At 50.6% G+C, this 23,410-nt stretch overlaps 1 protein-coding gene and 1 non-coding gene across 4 annotated transcripts in view; both read left to right on the top strand.

Moving 5' to 3' along the window:
• The window catches only part of LOC137618669 (gastrula zinc finger protein XlCGF57.1-like), a 103,909-nt gene that overhangs the window by 14,055 nt on the left and 66,444 nt on the right, over positions 1 to 23,410 (top strand). For 2 of the 3 annotated variants that reach the window (XM_068348809.1, XM_068348808.1), the window contains one exon: positions 22,283 to 22,410. The exons of the other annotated variant lie outside the window; for it this stretch is intronic. The gene's annotated coding sequence lies outside the window, so the exon portion shown is untranslated. The remainder of the gene's footprint in view (positions 1 to 22,282; positions 22,411 to 23,410) is intronic. 3 annotated transcript variants of the gene reach the window in all.
• LOC137619351 (5S ribosomal RNA) lies at positions 19,235 to 19,353 on the top strand. The gene has a single exon (XR_011039902.1). It is a non-coding gene; the product is annotated as a 5S ribosomal RNA (ribosomal RNA).

Raw genomic sequence — 23,410 nt, 5'->3', positions numbered from 1 at the left:
AGGACTGCCTGTCTCGTTCTCAGTCTCCAAGAGCCTGAACAAGCAAAAGGTCACGAGGTATGCTGTGCAGGCTACCTCTCGGCTTGATTTCAGTTGACATATATAGGACAATTGGTCTGGTCTCAGGACTGATCCAAACAGTCTACAAGGAAGTCTATGGAGACTTTCCTCTTATCCGGCATGCGGGCCATCGAGTTCCTGTCTCATCAACAGGTGAACCTTTGGGCCAACACCATCTCGAGGAGACGGGGTGCCGTAATAGGGAAGTTCCATAGACAACTCCTCAGGCAAAGGTAGCAAGGCTCAGTTGCGCCCCCTTCGAGGAGAGTTCGTTGTGCAATCCAGAGGATGTTGAGTAGGTGGCTTAGAAGTGGAAAAAGTCCAATACGGACTCTCATTCACAAGGCCTTGACTTCAAGACCTCACCCTCCTCAGCCACAAAGGAATCCAGCTCCTAGACCGCCGACAAAAAAGGATAGAGACTGAGCGTAGGGTCACAGGATGTCCAATAAGCCCTTTCGAGGAAGAAAGTCCTTCCGTGGAGGCAGAGGCAAGTGGGAGTCTGGCTGAGGTCGACCTTGCGAGGACGTTCAGTCCTCCCATATGTCCACCTGTGGGGGGAAGCCTGAACAGCGGATGGCAGAGGTGGCTTCACCACGGGGGCTGAACCCTGGACGGTCGAGGTGATCTGTTCTGGGTATCCCATCCCGTTCACGTTATCTCTCCCTCCACTGATTCAAGTGCCTCTCCCATGCGAAGGGATCTGCAAAGGAGTCAAGCCTTCGGGGCACAGTCCAGACCATGTTGGAGAAAGGTGCTCTCCAAGAGATCTGTGCCGGGTTTCCAGGATTTTACACTTGACTCTTTGTTGTTGAAAAGGCGTGTGGAGGCTGGAGACCAGTCATCGATCTCTCCCCCCTGTGAACAAGAAGTTTGTCTAGCAAACTCCATATAGGATGGAGACTCCTGACACGGTCAGACTCGCTATCAGACCGAAAGACTTCATGTGCACTCTGGATTTGAAGGATGCATGACTTCATGTGCACTCTGGATTTGAAGGATGCATACTTCCAGATCCCAATCCATCTGTCTTCCAGGAACTATCTAAGATTCTACCTAGACCAAAGAACGGATTTTGAGCGAAGCGAAAAATCTATTTTTGGGTGAGATAGCCATGTCGTCCTGATGGAAGGTTCCTATAAGTAGCTTCCAAGGGATATTTGAACTACAGTGATATTCCCAGAGAATTTACCTTTAGGTCTCCAGAATTCTAACTCCTGGGTAAGAGTAAGGTTATGAGATGTACGAGAAGGGAAGGTGGTGCAAGGTTGAATGTCATGTTGAATGGAAGGTGATGAATGCAAGAGTTGATGGGAGAAGTACAAGAGGAAGGCCAAGGTTTGGGTGGATGGATGGTGTGAAGAAAGCTCTGGGTGATAGGAGGATAGATGTGAGAGAGGCAAGAGAGCGTGCTAGAAATAGGAATGAATGGCGAGCGATTGTGACGCAGTTCCAGTAGGCCCTGCTGCTTCCTCCGGTGCCTTAGATGACCGCGGAGGTAGCAGCAGTAGGGGACTCAGCAGTATGAAGCTTCATCTGTGGTGGATAATGTGGGAGGTTGGGCTGTGGCACCCTAGCAGTACCAGCTGAACTCGGTTGAGTCCCTGGTTAGGCTGAAGGAACGTAGAGAGTAGAGGTCCCCTTTTTGTTTTGTTTTGTTTCATTGTTGGTGTCGGCTACCCCCCAAAATTGGGGGAAGTGCCTTGGTATATGGATGGAGGTTCGGTGAATACGCTTTTTTAAAACAGCAACTTTAAAGTCTAGTTTGATGTGCTAACAGAACGAGACCTACCTCAAAGAATGCCATGCGCTGCTTGTTCAAGTAAACGGATCCTCCATAAGCGTTGTTGAATTCACTGATAATCCAGAGTGCCTTCTTCACTGGCGCAAGCCTTTTGAAGAGTAGCAAATCCATGAGATCCACATTACCGCCCATCCGTCAATCCAAAGTTAGGGAGGATGATCACGAAGGTCCTATAGTTTATCCATTAGAATGGAGCAATAAGACCACTATATTAAACTGAATGGAAGCTTTGGAGAGTTAAATGTTCGCAGTGGAGGGCAAAAGTAATCTGGTGTCCCGTCAGGGCTAACTTTCGAAGTAAACATCATACAGTTACGCTCGGAAAAGCAGTAAATGGTGGTCTCGAACTATTTGGGTACACTTAAGTAATTAATAAAATACATAGATCCTCTTAAATTTACTCAAGCTAATTTTACTGAAAGAAAAATATTGAAAAGAGAATCTCCAAAGTTACATGTAATCTAAATTATTTCACGTCAATAACTTTATCCACGAAAACAAAAAGGAAATAGCAAATAGAATTTCATACATCCATCCATATACCAAGGCACTTCCCCCAATTTTGGGGGGTAGCCGACACCAACAATGAAATAAAACAAAAGGGGACCTCTACTCTCTATGTTCCTTCAGCCTAAATCAGGGACTCGACCGAGTTCAGCTGGTACTGCTAGGGTGCCACAGCCCAACCTCCCACATTTCCACCACAGATGAAGCTTCATAATGCTGACTCCCCTACTGCTGCTACCTCCGCGGTCATCTAAGGCACCGGAGGAAGCAGCAGGGCCTACTGGAACTGCGTCACAATCGCTCGCCATTCATTCCTATTTCTAGCACGCTCTCTTGCCTCTCTCACATCTATCCTCCTATCACCCAGAGCTTTCTTCACCCCATCCATCCACCCAAACCTTGGCCTGCCTCTTGTACTTCTCCCATCAACTCTTGCATTCATCACCTTCTTTAGCAGACAATCATTTTCCATTCTCTCAACATGGCCAAACCACTTCAACACATTCATATCCACTCTAGCCGCTAACTCATTTCTTACACCTGTTCTCTCCCTAACCACTTCGTTCCTAACCCTATCTACTTGAGATACACCAGCCATACTCCTTAGACACTTCATCTCAAACACATTCAATTTCTGTCTCTCCATCACTTTCATTCCCCACAACTCCGATCCATACATCACAGTTGGTACAATCACTTTCTCATATAGAACTCTCTTTACATTCATGCCCAACCCTCTATTTTTTACTACTCCCTTAACTGCCCCCAACACTTTGCAACCTTCATTCACTCTCTGACGTACATCTACTTCCACTCCACCATTTGCTGCAACAATAGACCCCAAGTACTTAAACTGATCCACCTCCTCAAGTAACTCTCCATTCAACATGACATTCAACCTTGCACCACCTTCCCTTCTCGTACATCTCATAACCTTACTCTTACCCACATTAACTCTCAACTTCCTTCTCTAACACACCCTTCCAAATTCTGTCACTAGTCGGTCAAGCTTCTCTTCTGTGTCTGCAACCAGTACAGTATCATCTGCAAACAACAACTGATTTACCTCCCATTCATGGTCATTCTCGTCTACCAGTTTTAAACCTTGTCCAAGCACTCGAGCATTCACCTCTCTCACCACTCCATCAACATACAAGTTAAACAACCACGGCGACATCACACATCCCTGTCTCAGCCCCACTCTCACCGGAAACCAATCACTCACTTCATTTCCTATTCTAACATATGCTTTACTACCTTTGTAGAAACTTTTCACTGCTTGCAACAACCTTCCACCAACTCCATATAACCTCATCACATTCCACATTGCTTCCCTATCAACTCTATCATATGCTTTCTCCAGATCCATAATCGCAACATACACCTCCTTACCTTTTGCTAAATATTTCTCGCATATCTGCCTAACTTTAAAAATCTGATTCATACAACCCCTACCTCTTCTAAAACCACCCTGTACTTCCAAGATTGCATTCTCTTTTTTATCCTTAATCCTATTAATCAATACTCTACCATAAACTTTTCCAACTACACTCAACAAACTAATACCTCTTGAATTACAACACTCATGCACATCTCCCTTACCCTTATATAGTGGTACAATACATGCACAAACACAATCTACTGGTACCATTGACAACACAAAACACATATTAAACAATCTCACCAACCATTCAAGTACAGTCACACCCCCTTCCTTCAACATCTCAGCTTTCACACCATCCATACCAGATGCTTTTCCTACTCTCGTTTCATCTAGTGCTCTCCTCACTTCATCTATTGTAATCTCTCTCTCATTCTCATCTCCCATCACTGGCACCTCAACACCTGGAACAGCAATTATATCTGCCTCCCTATTATCCTCAACATTCAGCAAACTTTCAAAATATTCCGCCCACCTTTTCCTTGCCTCCTCTCCTTTTAACAACCTTCCATTTCCATCTTTCACTGTCTTCAATTCTTGCGCCAGCCTTCCTTACTCTCTTCACTTCTTTCCAAAACTTCTTCTTATTCTCTTCATATGACTGACCCAATCCCTGACCCCACCTCAGGTCAGCTGCCCTCTTTGCCTCACGTACCTTGCGCTTTACTTCCACATTTTTCTCTCTATATTTTTCATACTTCTCTATACTATTACTCTGCAGCCATTCTTCAAAAGCCCTCTTTTTCTCTTCCACTTTTACCTTCACTCCTTCATTCCACTATTCACTGCCCTTCCTCATGCTGCATCCAACAACCTTCTTGCCACATACATCACTTGCAATCCCAACAAAATTTTCTTTTACTAACTTCCACTCCTCCTCTAAATTACCAGTTTCTCTTACTCTCACCTCGTCATATGCCATTTTCAACCTTTCCTGATATTTACTTTTTACCCCCGGTTTTATTAGCTCTTCAATCCTCACTACCTCCCTTTTACATCCACCTAGTCTATTCCCCCACTCTTTTGCTACAACTAATTTTCCTTCCACCAAAAAATGATCAGACATACCGTTAGCCATACCCCTAAACACGTGCACGTCTTTCAATCTTCCAAACATTCTTTTAGTTATCAACACATAATCCATTAATGCCCTTTCTACTACTCTTCCATTTGCCATTCTTACCCATGTATACTTATTTTTTTCTTTCTTTTTAAAGAAGCTAGCACTTATTACCATCTCTTGTTCAACACACATGTCTACCAGTCTCTCACCACTCTCATTTCATACATATCTAAATGAAATGTTAAATTAATATCTCTGTACACTCCCAGCAAAAACATTAAATTACCCATATAATTTGATATTTCAAACCTGGAGATTTACATCCCTACTTGTGATATAAAAAAAATAGAACTGATACATATAAGAACTACCAATCTTTACCATGAAAACATTGTTCAAACCATCGCCTAATCAAAGTTTGCTAAAATTATCTTTTGTTCCGTAACTGAAATACAAACCACGCTATTTACATAGGGTAATTACTTCGGCGTAGCTGAATGACGAGCCATAAGAATTTTAACGAGGGTTTACTACCCCACCGCTAGTTAGCGAGGGGTAGGGAGGGGTAGCTTGCCTCCCCCCTCACACACACAGTGAGTGCTTCACTCTGCTTTTGGCTCGGGAGACGATCAGACGTGTCTGCTCTCTCCCTCTCTTGTGACTGCCATTAATCTGTCTTTTTGCTTTCTCTTTCTACAGAGTGTGTTTGAAGTTGGCCTCTATTATTCTAATATGCGTACGTGCCCTGGATTACCTGGCCGCCCTTGTGGGACCTTTATGTCGGCCATTGACACCGATCCCCACACCTTATGTCCTCACTGTAGGGGCCAACGGTGTGATAGCGGTAACATATGTAATGAGTGTAGGTTTGCCCGGCGCCGTAAGAAGAAGTCTAAAAGGGATATTTCTCCTTCAGAGGTTTCCCTGAAGAGAGAAAATTCCAAGGCTTCTTCTTCCGTAGCCCTTTCCTCCTCCGAAGCTCCCACTCGATCGGTCTCTTCCGAGAGGCCGGCGAGTGGTAGCGTAGACCGTATTGCTGTTGACCGATCCCGGGGTGTGGGAGAGGTAGTTGCCTCCCATAGCGAGGCAGCTGCCCCTCCTCCCCCGGAGGAGGATATTATTTCTCATTTATCTGTTAATAACTCTGATTTATCACAGCTTTGGGCTTCCTTGGAGCTTCAGGGTTCGCCCTCCAGGGAAGCCCTGTTTGATATGATCAAACTAGGTGCAGCCGTCAAACAATCGCCGACGACAGCAGGGGTAGATCCTTTGTCTGTCGTTGACGTTGTTGTGTCGGAGGCATCGAGTGTTTTTGTTCAAACACCCGTGCCTGTTGTTGTTGCTGAGGTAGCTGAAGGCTTAGGTTCCCCCTCCGAACACCCTATATCGAGGGAGGAACTAAGTCCTACGGTCTCTCCTGCAGGTGATTCTCCTCCTCGGGGGAGTTCACTGAAAGAGACTCCTCTGCGGAGGCCTTATGAAGGTCAGCTCGCTGATTCAACGGCCCCTCGTGGGCGTATAAGGCGGAAGGCTCGTCCTCCCCTTCGCCGTAGAGGCCTTCCTTCTCCTCACAAGGGAGTTGGGAGGCGCCTCTTCGGCTCGTTATCCCCGCAGTCCTCTTCGGAGGAGACAACTCGCCGTTCACCGTTCCTGCCAGCTACCACCTTGGCCTCTCCAGAGATCGTTCGCGATCCTCATCGGAAGATGGTCGTCCTTCGGGACCCTGTAACCAGTCACCCTCCAGACCTTCTGACCTGCCGTCACCCTTCAAGGCTGATGCGCTATATATGCCGACAAATCCTGTCATTGCGCAGGCACCGGTCCCTTCGGGGCATAAGGGTCTTGATCGCAAAACTGCGCATCAAGCCCTTACGCGCCAGGTTATACCTGCGCGCCCTTCTGCTGCTGCTGATCCAAACTTAGCGCCACTGCGCTCACCTGCGGGCGTGTGCGCAATTGTTCCTGTTACGCGCCAAGGTTCCCCTGCGCGCCCACAACCTTCGGCGCTCCTGCGCCCATCAGCAGTTCCTGATTTAGCGCGGCCGCGCCCACCTGCGCACACGCGCTCACCTGCGCACAAGAGCCCGGCAGTTCCTGAACCACATGCAGTCCTAGAGGCACCTAGGTTAGCGCACAGGCGGTCGCAGGTGCCTCTAGACCCCCAGCGCTCTTCTTTTATGCGCTGTGACTGTTCCTGTCACAGCGCACATGCGCTCACCAATGCGCCAGCGCACTTCCACATCTCAGCGCGCAGTCCAGGAGGTGCCTAAGCTAGTGCACGGGCACTCACAGGTACCCATGGACTCACCTTCCAGACTGCGCGCAATGTTCCAGTTTCGCGCCAGGTTCCAGCTGCGGGCCAGGTTCCAGTTGCGCGCGATGCGCGCCCAACCCAACAGCTCACACCCACGCGTTCGACTCCTGCTGCGCGCCCTGTGCGCCCATTGCAACAGCGCACACCTGTGCGCCCACATCCTGATGATGCGCGCCCGGCTATCACGATCGCCTAAGGCACCTGCTCAACCTGCGCGCCGGCTATCTCACGATCGCCTAAGGCACCTGCTCAACCTGCGCGCCCGGCTATCTCACGATCGGCTAAAGCAACTGCGCAACCTGCGCACCGCTCGCCTGCGCGCCAGCGCGCAAACTCACCCTCGCGCTATCATGAGGCTGCGCTATCACGCCCGCGCCCGCGTACTGCTGCGCACTCGCGCCCACCAGTACAACATCAAACTACTGCGCGCCCTCGCAGCCAGCCTTCAACTCCGCCTCTTAAACCAGCTCCTGCGAGCCACACGCCCTCGCCATCTCCTACGCGCCTTCTCCTGCGCGCCACTGCGCCCTCAGTCTCGCACGCCCACGCCTACGCGCGAGCGCGAAATTCCTGCTGCGCACAATTCTTTCACGCGCGACCCAGAACACGGCTCTTCACGCGATCACCAGCGTGATCGGCGCCCCGATCGCCAACACGATCACGCACGAGTTGCAAGTGGGCTTCAGGCAGACAGGTCATCATCTCGTTCCCCTCCCCGCAGCGCAGAACAGCGCGCTCGCCGGAGGAGGGGAGGTTTCCGGACAGGTCTAAGGATTCCTCTTCTTCTTTTTCAGCTTCTCATCAGGCAAACCCTCGTTTGGCAACTCCTCCAAGGGATCGAACGATCCCCTTCCCTCCAGAGGGAGTGTCTGACAGCGCGACTGTCAGCCAGCAGCCCTGGTTTGGTACCATTGTCAGAGCTCTTATGCAGGCTATGAAGCATGTTCTCTCTGACTTGGGTCACATATCGATGGCAACTTACTCCCCCCTGAAGAGGAAGAGAGGAGTTCCCTCCGTGGTAACTTCTCCGAGGGCTATCCTGTCTCCTCGCAAGTCCTTGCGCAAGACTCCTTCCCCCCCTCAGACTTTCTCTCCCTCCCCTGCGGGTGAGTATTACCCATCCTCAGGAGAGTCGGAAGAGCTGGTCCGTTCCCCCATCGCACCAATGGGGGAAACTCCGCCTCTTCCTGAGAAGTCTTCTCATACAGAGGTGGGGAAGGTCTTGCATCCATCGTTGCTGGAGTCCTGTATCCCTCCCAGGAGGGAACCCAAGGACTCGAAGACTGTCCCTAAGTCTTCAACAAGGCCTAGACAGGAACCAGTTAGACCTTCGGAGAACGTCCGCGAGTCTCCCCAGGAAGAGCCACGGGGGACTTGAGACTTTGCTGCCAGTCCTTCAGGAGGAGAACACCAAGAGTCAGAACATGCGTTCTGGCAAGTTCTGACCCTCATGAGGAACCTCAACGGGATCCCAGACCCGGAGATTCCTCCTCGTGAGGGAAAGGATACGGTCCTGGACTGAATCTACGGCACCCAGAAACCCTCTAGGGCCAGTGCAGCTTTGCCCTGGTCACAGGGTATGAAGAGTGCCAGAGACAAGGTCGAGGGCCAGCTCTCTGAGCTTGCCTCCTCCAATAGATCCAGCGCCGGTAACAAGCTCCTCCCTCCTCCTCGAGTACATCAGAGGAGGTACTTTGAGATCTTATAGGAGACTTGGTTGGGTCTTCCAGTACACCATTCCGTGGAAGAACTCACTGGGGGAGTCCCTCTAGAGAGACTCTCCAACCGGTAGGTGTCCTATTCCGCAACTGAGATCCTAAGCCAGGAGAAGGTGGCGAAGTGTGCCATGTAGGCAACTTAATGGCTTGACATCTGGCTGGGGTCTTTGGGCATCCTGGTACATTCGGAGGATTTGTCCAAAAAAGTACCAGGAAGGCACTGGAGACGTTCTTGCTCTCAGGCACCCGTACCATTAAGTTTCTTGCCCACCAAGTTTCGAGCTTGTGGGCCAACACGATCCTCAAACGATGGGACGCAGTGGCTGAGAGATTCCACCAGAATGTCCCCAGTTCCGACGTTAGCAGGCTCAGACACTTCCGTTCTCGGTAAGAGTCTGTTCGAGCCTAAGGACGTGGAGCTAGCTGCTGAGAGGTCGAGGAAGTGCAATCAGGACTCCCTCATCCATAAGGCCCTAACATCGAGGCCTTACAAGCCTCCAGCAGCCCCTTCCAGCTAAGGACACAAAGAAGACAACAGCAGCAAAGCTGAAGGTGTCTAAGCCCTTTCCTGCCAAGGGCAGAGGGGGCAAGAAGTCCTCCAGGGGAGGAGGTAAAAATCCTAGAGGAAACGTCCGAGGCCGTAAACGCTAGGATTGGCAGTCCCCCTGCATGTCCACCAGTGGGGGGATGCCTACAAAGTTGCACGACAAGGTGGCAGCAACTCGGGGCAGATACCTGACGATTTCCGTAATCGGTCAGGGTTATCGCGTCCCGTTCATTTCATCTCTACCTCCCCTGACAGCGAATCCAGTGTCATTGAGCTCCCTTACCATGGGATTGGTAAAGGGACAGGCCCTCCGGGCAAAAGTCCAGACCATGTTGAAGAAGGACACTCTCCAAGAGGTTGTGGACGGGTCCCAAGGCTTCTACAGTCGACTCTTTCTTGTAAGGACGGCGTCTAGAGGCTGGAGACAGTCATCGACCTCTCAACACTGAACGGGTTTGTCAAACAGACTCCGTTCAGCATGGAGACAGCAGACACGGTCAAGCTTGCAGTGAGACCACAGGATTTCATGTGTACACTGGACCTGAAGGACGCGTACTTCCAGATCCCAGTCCACCCGTCTTCAAGGAAGTACTTAAGATTATGCCTAGACAACAAGATCTGCCAGTTCAAGGTGCTGTGCTTCGGTCTCTCTACAGCACCTCAATTGTTCACCCTGATTTCATCATGGGCTTACAAGATCGGCATCCGTCTCCTCCATTATCTGGACGACTGGCTGATCCTAGCATACTCGAAGGCAACCCTTCTTCGCCACCGAGACAAGCTTCTCGAACTTTGCCAAGATCTAGGGATCATGGTAAACCTCGAGAAGTCCTCTCTGCACCCTCTCAGAGACTGGTATATCTAGGCATGGTCATAGACACCAATCTCCACAAAGCCTTCCCATCAGACAACAGGATAGCAAGGCTGAGGAAGGTCGCGAGACCGTTCCTCACACGAGAAGAACTTCCAGCCCAATCGTGGTTACGTCTCCTCGGCATCTCTTCTCCCTGGCCCGTCTGGTTCCCAACAGTCGCCTCAGAATGAGATCTCTCCAGTGTCGACTCAAGTCTCGGTGGAATCAAGGACACGATTCCCCGGACACCCTGATCCCTATGGGACAGCCGGACAGACGGACCTCCAGTGGTGGGTGGCAGACGAGAACCTACAAAAGGGAGTGGATCTTCTCGTCCTTCCCCCAGACTTGATGTTGTTTTCGGACGCATCAAAGAAAGGGTGGGGGGCCCACATTCTGAACCACAGGACCTCAGGCCTGTGGTCAGAATCAGAAAAGTACCTTCACATAAATCTGTTAGAAATGAAGGTCATATTCCTGGCACTTCAGAAGTTCCACCAAGTCCTGGCGGGTCACTCTGTGGTGGTGATGAGCGACAACACCACAGTGGTGGCTTATATCAACAAGCAGGGAGGTACCTTTTCAGAACAGCTATCCCATCTGACAGTAGAGATACTGAGATGGTCCGAAGTCCACTCGATCACACTAGCGGCTCACTTCATTCCGGGCAAAAGGAATGTGCTCGCCGACAGTCTGAGCAGAGCGACGCAGATAGTGAGTACCGAGTGGTCTTTGGATCCTCTAGTAGCCAACAAAGTCCTGACTTTGTGGGGTTCCCCGACTGTGGATCTGTTTGCTACAGCGTTGAACTTCAAGCTCCCGCTGTACTGCTCCCCAGTCCCGTATCCCAAGGCTCTCTGGCAAGATGCCTTTCAACAACGATGGGACAACATCGATGTGTATGCCTTCTCCCCGTTCTGTCTGATGAGGAGGGTACTCAACAAGACCAGAATATCGGTCAATCTATCAATGACCCTCATAGCTCTGCTATGACATCACGCAGAATGGTTCCCGGACCTTCTGCAACTCCTTACGGAGCCTCCAAGAGAACTTCCTCCACGTCACGAGCTACTCAAACAACCACACTCCAACATATTCCACAAAGCCGTAGCTTCGCTTCGGCTTCACGCCTGGAGACTATCCAGCATCTCCTCAAGGAGAGAGGATTTTTGCAGCAAGTTGCGAACAGGATGTGTGGACACCTGCGCAAGTCATCCGCAGGGGTCTACCAGGCGAAGTGGCAAGTTTTCTGTGGTTGGTGTCGTGGAAGGGGTATCTCTCCACTCGATGCCACTATTCCAGCAAGAGCGGAGTTCCTCGTGTATTTGCGGGAGGAAATGCGCCTTTCAGTCTCGGCAGTGAAAGGCTATCGCTCAGCCTTAAGTCTTGCCTTCAGGCTCATAGGAGTGGACATTTCTTCCTCGCTGGAACTTTCTCCTCTCATACGAAGCTATGAACTTACCTGCCCTCAGTTGGAAGTGAGACCTCCTCCATGGAACGTGGTTCGAGTTCTCAGGTCTCTAAAGTGACCTCCCTACGAACCATTACGCCAGGCTTCAGATCACCACCTTACTTGGAAGACGGTGTTCCTGCTAGCTTTGGCTTCGGCCAAGCGAGTCAGCGAACTACATGGTCTCTCATACGACATCGCCCATTCAAGGGGATGGGGGGAGGTAATGTTCAGATTCGTCCCTGAGTTTGTTGCCAAGACTCAGAATTCGGGAGTGCCGGACCCTTGGTTCGACTCTCTCCGGGTTTTGAGTCTCCGTTCTGTAACAGATGACCCAGACCATCTCCTACTTTGCCCAATAAGGAGTCTGAGGTTGTATCTTAAAAGAACAGCTGCACTTCATCCCCAGGTTCAAGCCTTGTTTGTGAGCACTGGGAAAACAAAGAAAAGGGTCACAAGGAATGCCATCTCAGCCTGGATTCGCAAGGTAATACACCTAGCCTTGAATCCTGACCCTTCTCCGTCACGTCGCCCTAGAGTGCATGATGTCAGGGGCATAGCTGCGTTCCTGGCCTTCAAGAAAAATTATTCAGTGACGCAGGTCCTGCAAGCTGAGGTGGTGAAGCGTCAGACGACCTTCACAGCCCACTACCTGCAAGACGTGACACACAGGAGGCTCGATACGTTTTCTATCGGCCCTGTGGTGGCTGCACAACAGCTGGTCTAACCTCAGGCTCCTTAATGGACAAGTAGCAGAAGGTTGAGGGCATTGTTACCCGGTTTTAGTCTGCATGAATGAAAAGGTATGTCTGGCCATTATTCTTTTCTTCATCCTCTCTTCCCTTGGAGAAAGCAGCATCCTGGGTTCTCTGCACAGCTGACATCAAACCACTGCAGGTAAACCATGCTTCCTTGTGTTCCTAGTATTAAGTGTAGTACTGTCATGTCCCCATACCCTGACGAGGTGGTATTGGGAGAGTCCTAGCCTAGATTTCCATCTGAAGAACTCCAGGTCAACTTCCTAGGACGAGTCACTTTTCACCTTCGCACACACCTTACGTAGGCCGCAGCAGTTGCACAACATGCTAGCGAGGAGCAGGGACTCCCTATTGTCTGAGTACGTAAACACTCGAATATGAAGTCCCCGGGCAAGCCAAAGCCAGTATGGCAAGGACTTACCACCCTTCCTAAGGGTTGAGTCACCCTATGTAAATAGCGTGGTTTGTATTTCAGTTACGGAACAAATGACAAATTCGTAGATAATTTGTATTTTTCCTAACATACAAACCTTAGCTATTTATACATATTTGCCCACCAGCCCTGTCCCCCGGGATAAGTCCTACCCCCCGTCCGCTAACTAGCAGTGGGGTAGTAAACCCCTGTTAAAATTCTTATGGAACGTCATTCATCTACGCCGAAGTAATTACCCTTTGTAAATAGCTAAGGTTTTTATAGTTATGAAAAATACAAATTAACTACGAATTTGTCATATTTCTCCTTTCACAAACTTCTGCCGCAGCTCTCTCTTTAACTGTAATTCGAGGTTGTTCAGTAATTTCAGCATCTGAAGTTTTGTCATCCTGAATTTCCTCATTAGTCTTTTTAGGTCTTAATAGAAGTATAAGGTTAAACACATGTCTCTTTGTAACTTCTCTCGTTTTACCCTCCAATACTAAAGCACCCGTAACTTCTCCCAAAGCATTTGTTATAAATTCTTTTACAACGTTTCACCCCCGTGGAACGTTGTTAAGGTCCTACGGTCCCTGAAAGGAGCCCCTTACGAGCATTTGAGACAAGCCTCAGACAAGGACTTCACTCCAAAGACAGCTTTCCTGTTAGCCCTGGCCTCTGCAAGCATAGTCAGCGAGCTTCTTAGCCTTCCCTATGACATCGCCCATTAAAGGGGATGGGGCAGGTCACTCAGTTTCATTTCGGAGATTCCAAATCCAGCGGTAGCTGACCCTAGGTTTGTCTCCTTCCAGATTGAGAGTCTTCGGTCAGTAAAAGACGATCCTGATCAACCTTTACTATGCCCCATAAGAGCGCTGAGGTTATATCTTAAGAGAACAAGAAGAGCCAGACCTCAAATTAACAGTCTTCATGAGCACAGGAAGAACAAAGAGGAGAGTCACGAAGAACCCGATCTCCTCGTGGTTCTGGCGTGTGATTGAAAGAGCTACGGCTCAGGATGTTCTATAACCAAGGAGACGCCCTCGTGCACTCGATGTCAGAGGGGTTAGCACTTCACTGACATTTAGGAAAAACCTCTCGGTACAGCAGGTACTACTTGCAGGCAGGTGGAAATGCCAAACAACGTTCACTGCCCACTACCTGCAGGATATAACCCACTAGAGCCTAGACATTTTCTCAATTGGTCCTGTGGTGGCAGCTCACACAGCTCCCTTAGGGGACAAATAGCAGAAGATCAAGGGCGGAGGTTACCCCGCGGGGTAAGTCTAGGATGAATGTAAGAGTGATTGGCTACTTCTTACTCTCATCCTCCCTTCTCTTGTGGTTCAACATCCCAGGGCTTATGCACAGCTGATCTGGATTTTCTGCGGGCGAGTATCTTGCTCTGAAAGTTGCTCGCCTGCCCAGTGGGAAGTTATGATTCCGATTGTGATGGGATCTGCTATTAGCCCCTCAACTCATATAACTATTAATCTTTGTTCCGTAACCGAAATACAAACCACGCTATTTACATTGGGTTTACCTTTCGGCGTAGCTGAAATGGCGAGCCATTAGAATTTAACGAGGGTGTATTACCCCCGCGTTAGTTAGCAGGGGGGTAGGGGAGTGGTAGCTAGCTACCCCTTCCCCCCTCACACACCGGTGAACTGCTTCACTTCACTTTTGGCTCGGACAATGGACAGACGTCTGTCTTTGTCCTTGCTTGGCAGCCATTGTTTTTGTCTTGTCTTTACATAATCACTTACTTTTCTTTTACTTAATATATATGTAAAAATTTTTTAGTGTTTATGTATATATTTGAGTATAGAAATCAGTAAGTTTCCTTTTCAGAGTTTGTGTGTGTGTAGTGTACGATATCTCCGTGAAGCCCTCGGCAGTTAGGCCACCACGGTGTAATTTCTTGGGTCGCGATCGAGTTTGACTACGGTCTTTCTCTCTCTCTCTTTTGAGGTCGTTCACCCTTACTACGTTACTACGTCTGAGTAGCTTCCATCCCGTGTGGGTGGGGTTGCTACGCCGTACGTTTGTCTCAATTAGTTTATGAATCTAATTGTATTTGTTAATTTTTCAGCTTTTGTAGAACGATTCCTTTCGGGGTTTTCGTTCTTTTTTTTTTTTAGTGTTCATTCATTTTTAAATTACATAATTACATAGTTAAATAATTATAAATGTTATAATTCTGTGTTGGTTACAGCTCTCCTTCCGTGAGTGTAAGTGGTTGTGAGGGCACGTGCCTGTTGTGTAATTTTTGTGTTCTTTTCCCTCGGGTTTCCTCTTTGGGGTCTTCCCGGGGGAATGAATGTTAACTAATGATTCTTGTTTTTATTTTTCACAGTTACCGATTTAGTTCGTTTCTGTAATGTGACAACGGAGTGAGCTGTCTTGTTGAGGCCCGGGGATTCGGCTGTTGCTGCCTCCCCTATAGATCTTCGTCAGGGGCGTGTCTCCTTCTCCTGGAAGTATTCCCGTGACGATTGACAGCTCTCCAGTTCATTTTAGAACACTCGAGCTCGCCTCCTGGGTGGGTAACTTTCCTTCCGAGGGAAGTTTTCCTGTCCAGGCTTGAGTTTTTTACCCTTTGGGGGTTTCTTCTCTTGCCTTTATTTCGTGCGACTATGCTCTTGGTGCTGAGCGGTCGCACCTGCAGTTACGCTCAAGGGGCTGGGCAACTGCAGGAGCCCCTCTTTGGAGGATTGCTCTTTTTATGTCACTGGCTGACCCGTCTCTTCTACGAAGTGTTTCTCTTTCGTTCGCGAGGGAGTACACTCATAGAGACTCCTCTTCGGAGGACTCTTCTGCTGTTGTTGTTGTTGGCCGCCTTCGCCGTAAGGCTCACCGTCCGCTTCGTCGTAAGGGCCTCCCATCTCCCTATAAGGGTGCTAAGTGGCGCCTTTTTGAATCTCCTTATGCAGCCTGCAGCTCCTACCTCCTTAGATCTCTCCGGGGATCGATCTCCAACGCCTTCCTGACCTTCCGCCCCTGGTGCAGATGGACAGCAGTCTGACCTCGTCTTCCGACGGGCAACGGTCCCTTCAGGGCAAAGGGTTGCCTCCCACGGGGGTGCTTCCCTTGCGTGTCAGGGTTCCCGTGCGCGCCCTTCTGCAGTGTTAGCGCACAGGCGCTCTCCTGCTCAGTGTTAGCGCACAGGTGCTCTCCTGCTCAGTGTTAGCGCACAGGTGCTCTCCTGCTCAATGTTAGCGCACAGGTGCTCTCCTGCTCATCAGCGTTTTCCTGATCGCTAGCGCTCTCCTGTTCGCCAGCACTCTCCTGTTCGTCAGCGCTCTCCTGATGATCGTCGCTCCACTGCTCGCCAGCGCTCTCCTGAGAACTCCGAACACCCTGCTGTTCCTGTTGTGCGCCCTGCGCGCCATCGGTCTCCTGAGCGCTCTAGATCTCCTGCCCGTCAGAGCGCACCTGCGCTTCCAGTTCCTGATACGCGCCCACGTTCGCCCGCGCAACCCAGAACTTCGGTTCAGGTCTTGGACAAGGACTCTTCTTCTACGCACAGGATTCCACGCGTCGCCTTCTGCTCGCCAGCGATCACCAGCTCGCCAGCGACCACAGACGCGTCAACGTTCGCCTGCTCGTCAGCGATCTCCTGCGCGTCAACGATCGCCATCGATCTTCCACGCGTGTCATGTCCCCTGGACACCATCAGTAGCGATCTAGCACTTGCCTGCTGTGGACCACGATCTCCGGTAGCTGAGTCTTGCCGTAGATCTTCCTCCTGCTCGCCAGCGCTCGCCTTTACTTCTGTCCTTCTGTGCGCCAGCTTCCTTCAATCGCCAGCGCACATCTGCGCGCCCTTTCCTGCCATGCACCAATGGGCACCAACGGTTTTTTCCTGACAGTCCAGGATCGCCTGATTGACAGCTCGCATCAGCGCTCACCTTCCTGATGCACCTGCGCTCCTTCTGATTAGCGCGATGCGCGCTAATCATCCCTAGTCTCTTACCTGTCAGCGATCTCCTACGCGCGATTCTTCGCCTGCGCGCTAGCGTTTTTGTTAACGCACCACCGCTCACCAACACGCCGTCGCTTGCCAATGCGCTATCGCTTGCCGACGCGCCATCGCTTGCCAACACGCCTTCACTCGCCTACGGGCCGTCGCTCGCCAAGACGCGCCATCGCCCGTCAATGCGCCATCGCCCGCCTACGCGCCATCGGTCTCCTGACCGCCTTCGCTCACCCGCGCTCCCACGTGCCTGCACGCCCACGTTCCTGCACGCCCATGCGCCCGCGCACGTGCGCTCCAATGTTCGCCCTCACGCGAACCAACGGTATTTCCATCACGCGAATCAACGGTGTTCCATCGCGCGGACCGACGGTGTTCCATCGCGCGAACCGGCAGTGTTCCATCGCACAAACCGGCGATGTTCCATCGCGCGAACCGACGGTGTTCCATCGCACGAACCGACGGTGTTCCATCGCGCGAACCGACGGGGTTCCATCGCGCGAACCGGCGGTGTTCCATCGCGCGAGCGCCGGCTTGATTCCTGCAGTAGCCATTGCTTGCCTACGGGTCATCACTCGCCTGTGAACTATCGGATTCCGACTGCCAGCTCTCGCCCTTCCAACCACGCTCGCCCTCCTTCTGCACTCCCTCGCGCACTTTCGTCCGCGCTCCTGCATGCCCGCGCACTGGCGCTTCCACGTTCGGCCACACGCGAACCATTGATTTACCATCGCGTGAGCACCAGGGCGATTGGGACCGCGATTCCCGTCGGGGTTTCGCAACACGGCCAGCCTGTCTAGTCTTTTGGAACGCGTATTTCCAGAACACGGTCTTCACCCCGTAAACGCAGAGCATGGCACATGCAAGAGCAGGAAGAATCTTCAGAGAGGTCTGGGCAACATTCTTTCCAGAACCTGGGTTAGCCCTTCCTCCTCGTCATTCCCTGGAAGGGTCGTGCCAGGGAATTTTCCTTTCGAGATTTCTCCGTCGGGCAAGGGGTGACTGGTTTAGCCCTTCCTCTTCTCCGTCCCGTGGAAGGGGCTTACCAGGTCCTTTCCCTTCTCGGTTGCGACCCGAGGTTTTGTACAAGGGAGCTCCAGGAAGATCATAGGTACTTTCCTCCTCTCAGGGTCAACCACCTTTGCGTTCCGTCGCCAAGTTTCGATCTTGCGGGCGAACTCGATGTTTGAGCATCTAGACGCAGTGACCGAAAGCTTCCCCTCGGGTGTCTCATCCGTGGATGTCGACAAGCTCAGACACTCTTCCATCCTTGGGAAGAGCTTGTTTGAGCCCAAGGACAGATACATGGACTGCTGTTGTGCGGAGGAAGTCAACTTCCGTTTTCACTCCTCCAAGGCGCTTTCTTCCAGACCCTGCAGGCCTCCAACGCCTCTTCTTTCAGCCTCGTCGGCCTAAGTTATTGGACCGGCTACAGCAGCTAAGGCAAGGTTTACAATAGCAGTCCCCTCCTGTCAGGGACAGGTAGCATGGGAGGCTCTCCCGGGGAGGCATAATCCTAGAGGGAGCAGCAGAGTTCACAAACTCTAGGATTGGCAACCCCCCCTGGCAGGTCTCACGCTGGGGGGATGCCTAAGGTTACTCATCCGAATAACAGCTTCCTGATGCCGATTCCTGCACGATCTCCGTGATCAGCCAAGGATATCGCGCCTAGCTCTTACCATCTCTCCGTCTCTGTCAGCGAATCCAGTGTCACTGAACCTTTATGCCATGGGGTGGCAAGAGTTTTGCCCGTTTGGGCAGAAGGATCCATGCCTTAGGAGAAGGTCCTCCATAGGGTCGTCGACGGCTTCACCCCCCGGCTTCTTCAGTCGATCCTTTCTCGTAGGAAAGCATCTGAGAAGGGAGTTTCCGTCGTCGACCTCTCAGATCTGATCAAGTTTGTCGAACAAACTTCGTCCAGCGTGGAACAGCAGAGTCGATCAGACTGGTAACGAGGCTGCAGGACTCCTTAGGCTCTGGATCGGAAGGACGGGTACTTCCAGTTTCCATTCCATCCATCTTCCAGGAAGCTCTTGGAATTCAGCATAGGCTACAGGTGTTCCTGCTCAAGATGCGGTGTGGCGATCCCGCCGCGGCATCGCAGGGTTTTCCCCAGAGAACTCTGCCTGCTTTCCTCCTGGCCGCTCAGGAGCAGGCTTTCGCCTCCTTCGCTATTTGGAGGTCTGGTCAACCCCGGTAGGCTCGGGTTCGACCTTCTCCAACACCGGGACAAGCTTCCGGGTCTTTTCCAAGAGTGAGGGATCATGGTAATTTGCTAGGAGCCTTCTCTACTTCTGCCTCAACATCTGGAGTATCTAGCCATGATATTGAGTCAACGGCCATACCACGTTGAAAACACCGCTTCTCGTCCGATCAGCGAAGTTAAGCAACTTTGGGTCTGGCCAGTACTTGGATGGGTGACCGCCTGGGAACACCAGATGGTGTTGTCTCCTTCTCCGAGCCTTCCCTTCAGTTGACTGTGGCAAGGCTGAGGAGAGTCGCAGTACCTTTTCTCAGTCAAGCAGAGCTTTCAGCCCTACCTTGGAATGTTTCCTGTGTCTCTTTTCCTCATTGTCCCGTCTAAAGTCCCGAACGGTCGCCTCAGGATAAGTTCCCTGTGAGGCGACCCAAGTTCCGGTGGTATCAAAGCAACGATTAACCGGACTTTCTGGCCCCTATGGGACCAGCGGAACGTTTAGACCTGCAATGGGTGTTGACCTATGGAACCTCTTGATGGGAGTGGATATTCTCGTCCTTTCCCCACATTTTGATGCTGTTCTTTGACTCGTCAAAGAAAAGGGGGGGGCGGCATGTTCCGGTTCAGGCCTATGGTCAGGACCGGAAGGATACCTCCCCATCATTCAGGCAGGCTTAGGGGCCGTAGTCTGGCCCCTCTACAGATCCTACAGTTCCTGCCGAGTCGCTCCGTGCGCGACGACTTAATGGTACTGGCGTATTCTAATCAGCAAGGGACGCATTTTCATACCTTCGCATCTTGCAGTAGAGATACTGGGATGATCCGAGGTCCTCTCAATACCACTATCGGCTCGCTCATTCCGGGCAGAGGAATGTTCTCTCTGACTATCTGAGCAGAGCCTCGCAGATGGAGAGTACCTGGGGGTCTTTGGCCTGTAGTAACCAGCAACTCCTGGCCTGGGGGACTTGATCGCGACAGCCTGGAACTTCAAGCTTCCGCTGTTCTTCCCCCCGGTCTCAGACCCCAAGACTCTTTGGCAAGATGCTTTCCGGTGACGGTGGGAGACAACATCGACGCCTGCGTCTTCCCACCATTGTTGTCTGTTGAGAATGGGTCTCAACACGGCCAGGTTGTCTGTCAACCTTTCGATGGCCCTGAGAGCTCCACTGTGACTATACGCAGAACGGTTTCCGGACCCTCTGCTTCCCCTGACGGAACTCCTGGGAGAGCTTCTTCCACGGCACAGGCTACTCAAACAACCACACTACAACATCTTTCACGAGCCGTTGCTTCGCTTCGGCTTCACGCCTTGAGACGCTACACCGCCTCCTCAAGAAGAGACAACCTGCTACAGTCGCGGAGCGGAGGTCGCGTCACCTGCGATAGTCATCCGCAGGGGTCTACCAGGCGAAGTGGAGAGTCTTCTGTGGTTGGTGTCGTGGGAGAGATACCTCTTCCCTCGAAGCCTCTTCTCCAGCAGTTACAGAGTTATTGCTTTTCGGCGGGAGGAAATGCTTTTCCGCTCTCGGCAGTGAAGCCTATTGCTCAGCCTTTCCCTGGCCTTCAGGCTGAAAGGAATAGACTTTTTCCTTCCCGCTGGACCTTTCTTCGCTCATGCGAAGCTGCGAACGTCCCTGCCCCCTGTCGGAGTGAGACCTCCTCCATGGAGCATGGTTCAGACTCTTTTAGTCCCTTTAGAGATCTTCTCAAGAACCATTACATCAGGCCTCTGATCGTATTCTGTCTTGGGGGACGGTGCTCCTGCTCACTCTGGCCTCGGCCAGTGTGTAAGCAATCTTCTTGGTCTCGTACGACTCCGCCCTTTCAAGAGAATAGGGGAAGGCAACATTCAGGTTCGCTCCTGAGTTGTTTACTAGACTCAGAATCTTGGGGTCCCGGCCCTTCGGTCCAATTCCTTCAAGATTTCGAGGCTCCATTTTGTATCAGATGACCCAAACCTTCTCCTTCTTGCCAGTAAAGGAATCGAGGGGTTATCTTTGAGAACAGCTGCAGTTTGTCCTCACGTGCAGCCGGGTTGGGAGCACAGGAAGGACATAGGGGAGAGTCACCAGTATACCTCTTCAGCTCGGACTCAAGGACATTCATCTCGACCTGAATCCAGACCCTCCCCCGTCACGTCGCCCTACAGCACGATGTCGGATACATCGCAACGTCCCTCGCCTTCGAGTAGAACTACTCTGTGACGCAGGTGCTACAAGCTGGAGTCTGGAAGCGTCTAATGACCTTCGCAGCCCGCTTCCAGCAGGACGTGACCCACAGGAGGATCGTTACGTTTCTATCGCTCTGTGGTGGCTACACAACAGCTGGTCTAACCTCAGGCTCCTTTTTGGACAGGTAGCAGAAGGTTGAGGGCATTGTTATCAGGTTTTAGTCTGCATGAACGAAAGAAGTATGTCTGGCCCTTACTTCTTTCTTCATCGTTCCCTCTACTGGGGAAGCAGCATCCTGGTCTCTGCATAGCTGACCTCAAACCTCTGCAGGTAAACCATGCTTCCTTGTGTTCCGAGTATTGAGTCAATACTGTCGCGTCTCCCATACCCTGACGAGGTGGTATTGGGAACGTCCTAACCCAGAGTTCCTTCTGGAACTCCAGGTCAACTGCCTAGGACGGGTCACATTTTCTTCCTTCACACAGAAGCTTATATAGGCCACACGTTTCCTTGCGGAGCAAGGAACTTGTGAGGTGCAGGGTCTCCTTTTCTCGAGTGCGACTCACTCGGATTCTGAGTCCCTGGGTAAAGCCAAAGCCAGTATGGCTGGGGACTTTCCACCCTACCTAAGGGGTAAGTCACCCAATGTAAATAGCGTGGTTTGTATTTCGGTTACGGAACAAATAACAAATTCGGAGATAATTTGTATTTTTCCTAACCATACAAACCTTAGCTATTTACACATATTTGCCCGCCAGCCTTGTCCCCGAAGGCAAGTCCTACCTCTAAGTGAAGTGAAGCAGTTCACCGGTGTGTGAGGGGGGGAGGGGTAGCTAGCTACCACTCCCCTACCCCCCTGCTAACTAGCGCGGGGGTAATACACCCTCGTTAAATTCTAATGGCTCTCCATTTCAGCTACGCCGAAAGGTAAACCCAATGTAAATAGCTAAGGTTTGTATGGTTAGGAAAAATTCAAATTATCTCCGAATTTGTCATATTTTTTCCTTCCAGCAATTGATTACTCAGGCCGTTACCAAAGAGGACAACGTGGTGCGAGGATCCCTCAAGAGTCTTACTGAACTACAGGCCATCCCGGGACAGTTTCCAGCCAGTTGGACAGGACTTCCACCCACCTAAAGGTGAGTCTGCACTCTTAAAGAGTGGAAGGTTTGTATTTTGCGTAGGGAAAATGACAAATTTGGGAGTTATACAGTAGTATTTGTATTTTCCCTTGCATACAAACCTGGAGCTCTTTAATCATACTGGCCTGCTAGTACCAACCCCCTTTTAAGTCCTGTGCTAATTAATTTAAAAGTGACGGTTAATTTCAACTAGTTTTCAGCTTCACCGAAATAATAATACACTCTTAAAGAGCTCCAGATTTTTATGCTAAATAGAAATTACTCCCAAATTTGTCATATTTTTGTAATTGATTGTGTACTGTTCCAAATTATAATTTTTACAATTTTAATTCATTTTGTTATATTCATGAATTGTAAATATAAGAATATAAAAAAATGAGGATACAAATATATTGAAAATAGGTAGCAGAGAATTAAGTGAAAAGTGTATTTGTTCTGTAACTAGAATACAAACCAACGCTATTTATAGGGGTATTACTTTCGGCGAAGCTGAAAGGACAAGTCAGTAAAATTTAGCGAGGGTTAACTACCTATCCCGCTAGTTAGCTGGGGGTAGGGGGGGGGGGAGGGTTAGCTTGTTACCCCTCCCACTCACACTCCTGTGATTGAGCCCACTTCGCTTTTGGCTCGGATGGAGAGTGGTTGTCACCGCTCTTCCTCCTCGCCTTTTTTTAGACTGCCATTAATCTTTGACTTGTTAACTTTTTAACTTATATACTATACTGTATACGAAAACATAATTGTTCCGTAACTGAAATACAAACCAAGCTATTTACATGGGGGAATTACTTCGGCGTAGCTGAACGACGAGCCATAAAAGTTTTAACGAGGGTTTCCTACCCCACCGCTAGTTAGCGGGGGGGGGGGGGGGGTAAGGGGGGGGGTAGCTAGCTACCCCTCCACCTCACACACACCGGAGAATACTCCACTTTACTTTTGGCTCGGATAGCGATCGGAGGTCTCCGCTCCTATCCTCACTCGACGGCCATTATTGTTT

This window comes from Palaemon carinicauda, chromosome 25 (genome assembly GCF_036898095.1).
Source record: "Palaemon carinicauda isolate YSFRI2023 chromosome 25, ASM3689809v2, whole genome shotgun sequence".
Lineage (NCBI taxonomy): Eukaryota > Metazoa > Arthropoda > Malacostraca > Decapoda > Palaemonidae > Palaemon > Palaemon carinicauda.
Note: the sequence above shows the minus strand (reverse complement) of the source record. Positions and strands in the feature narration are given on the sequence as shown.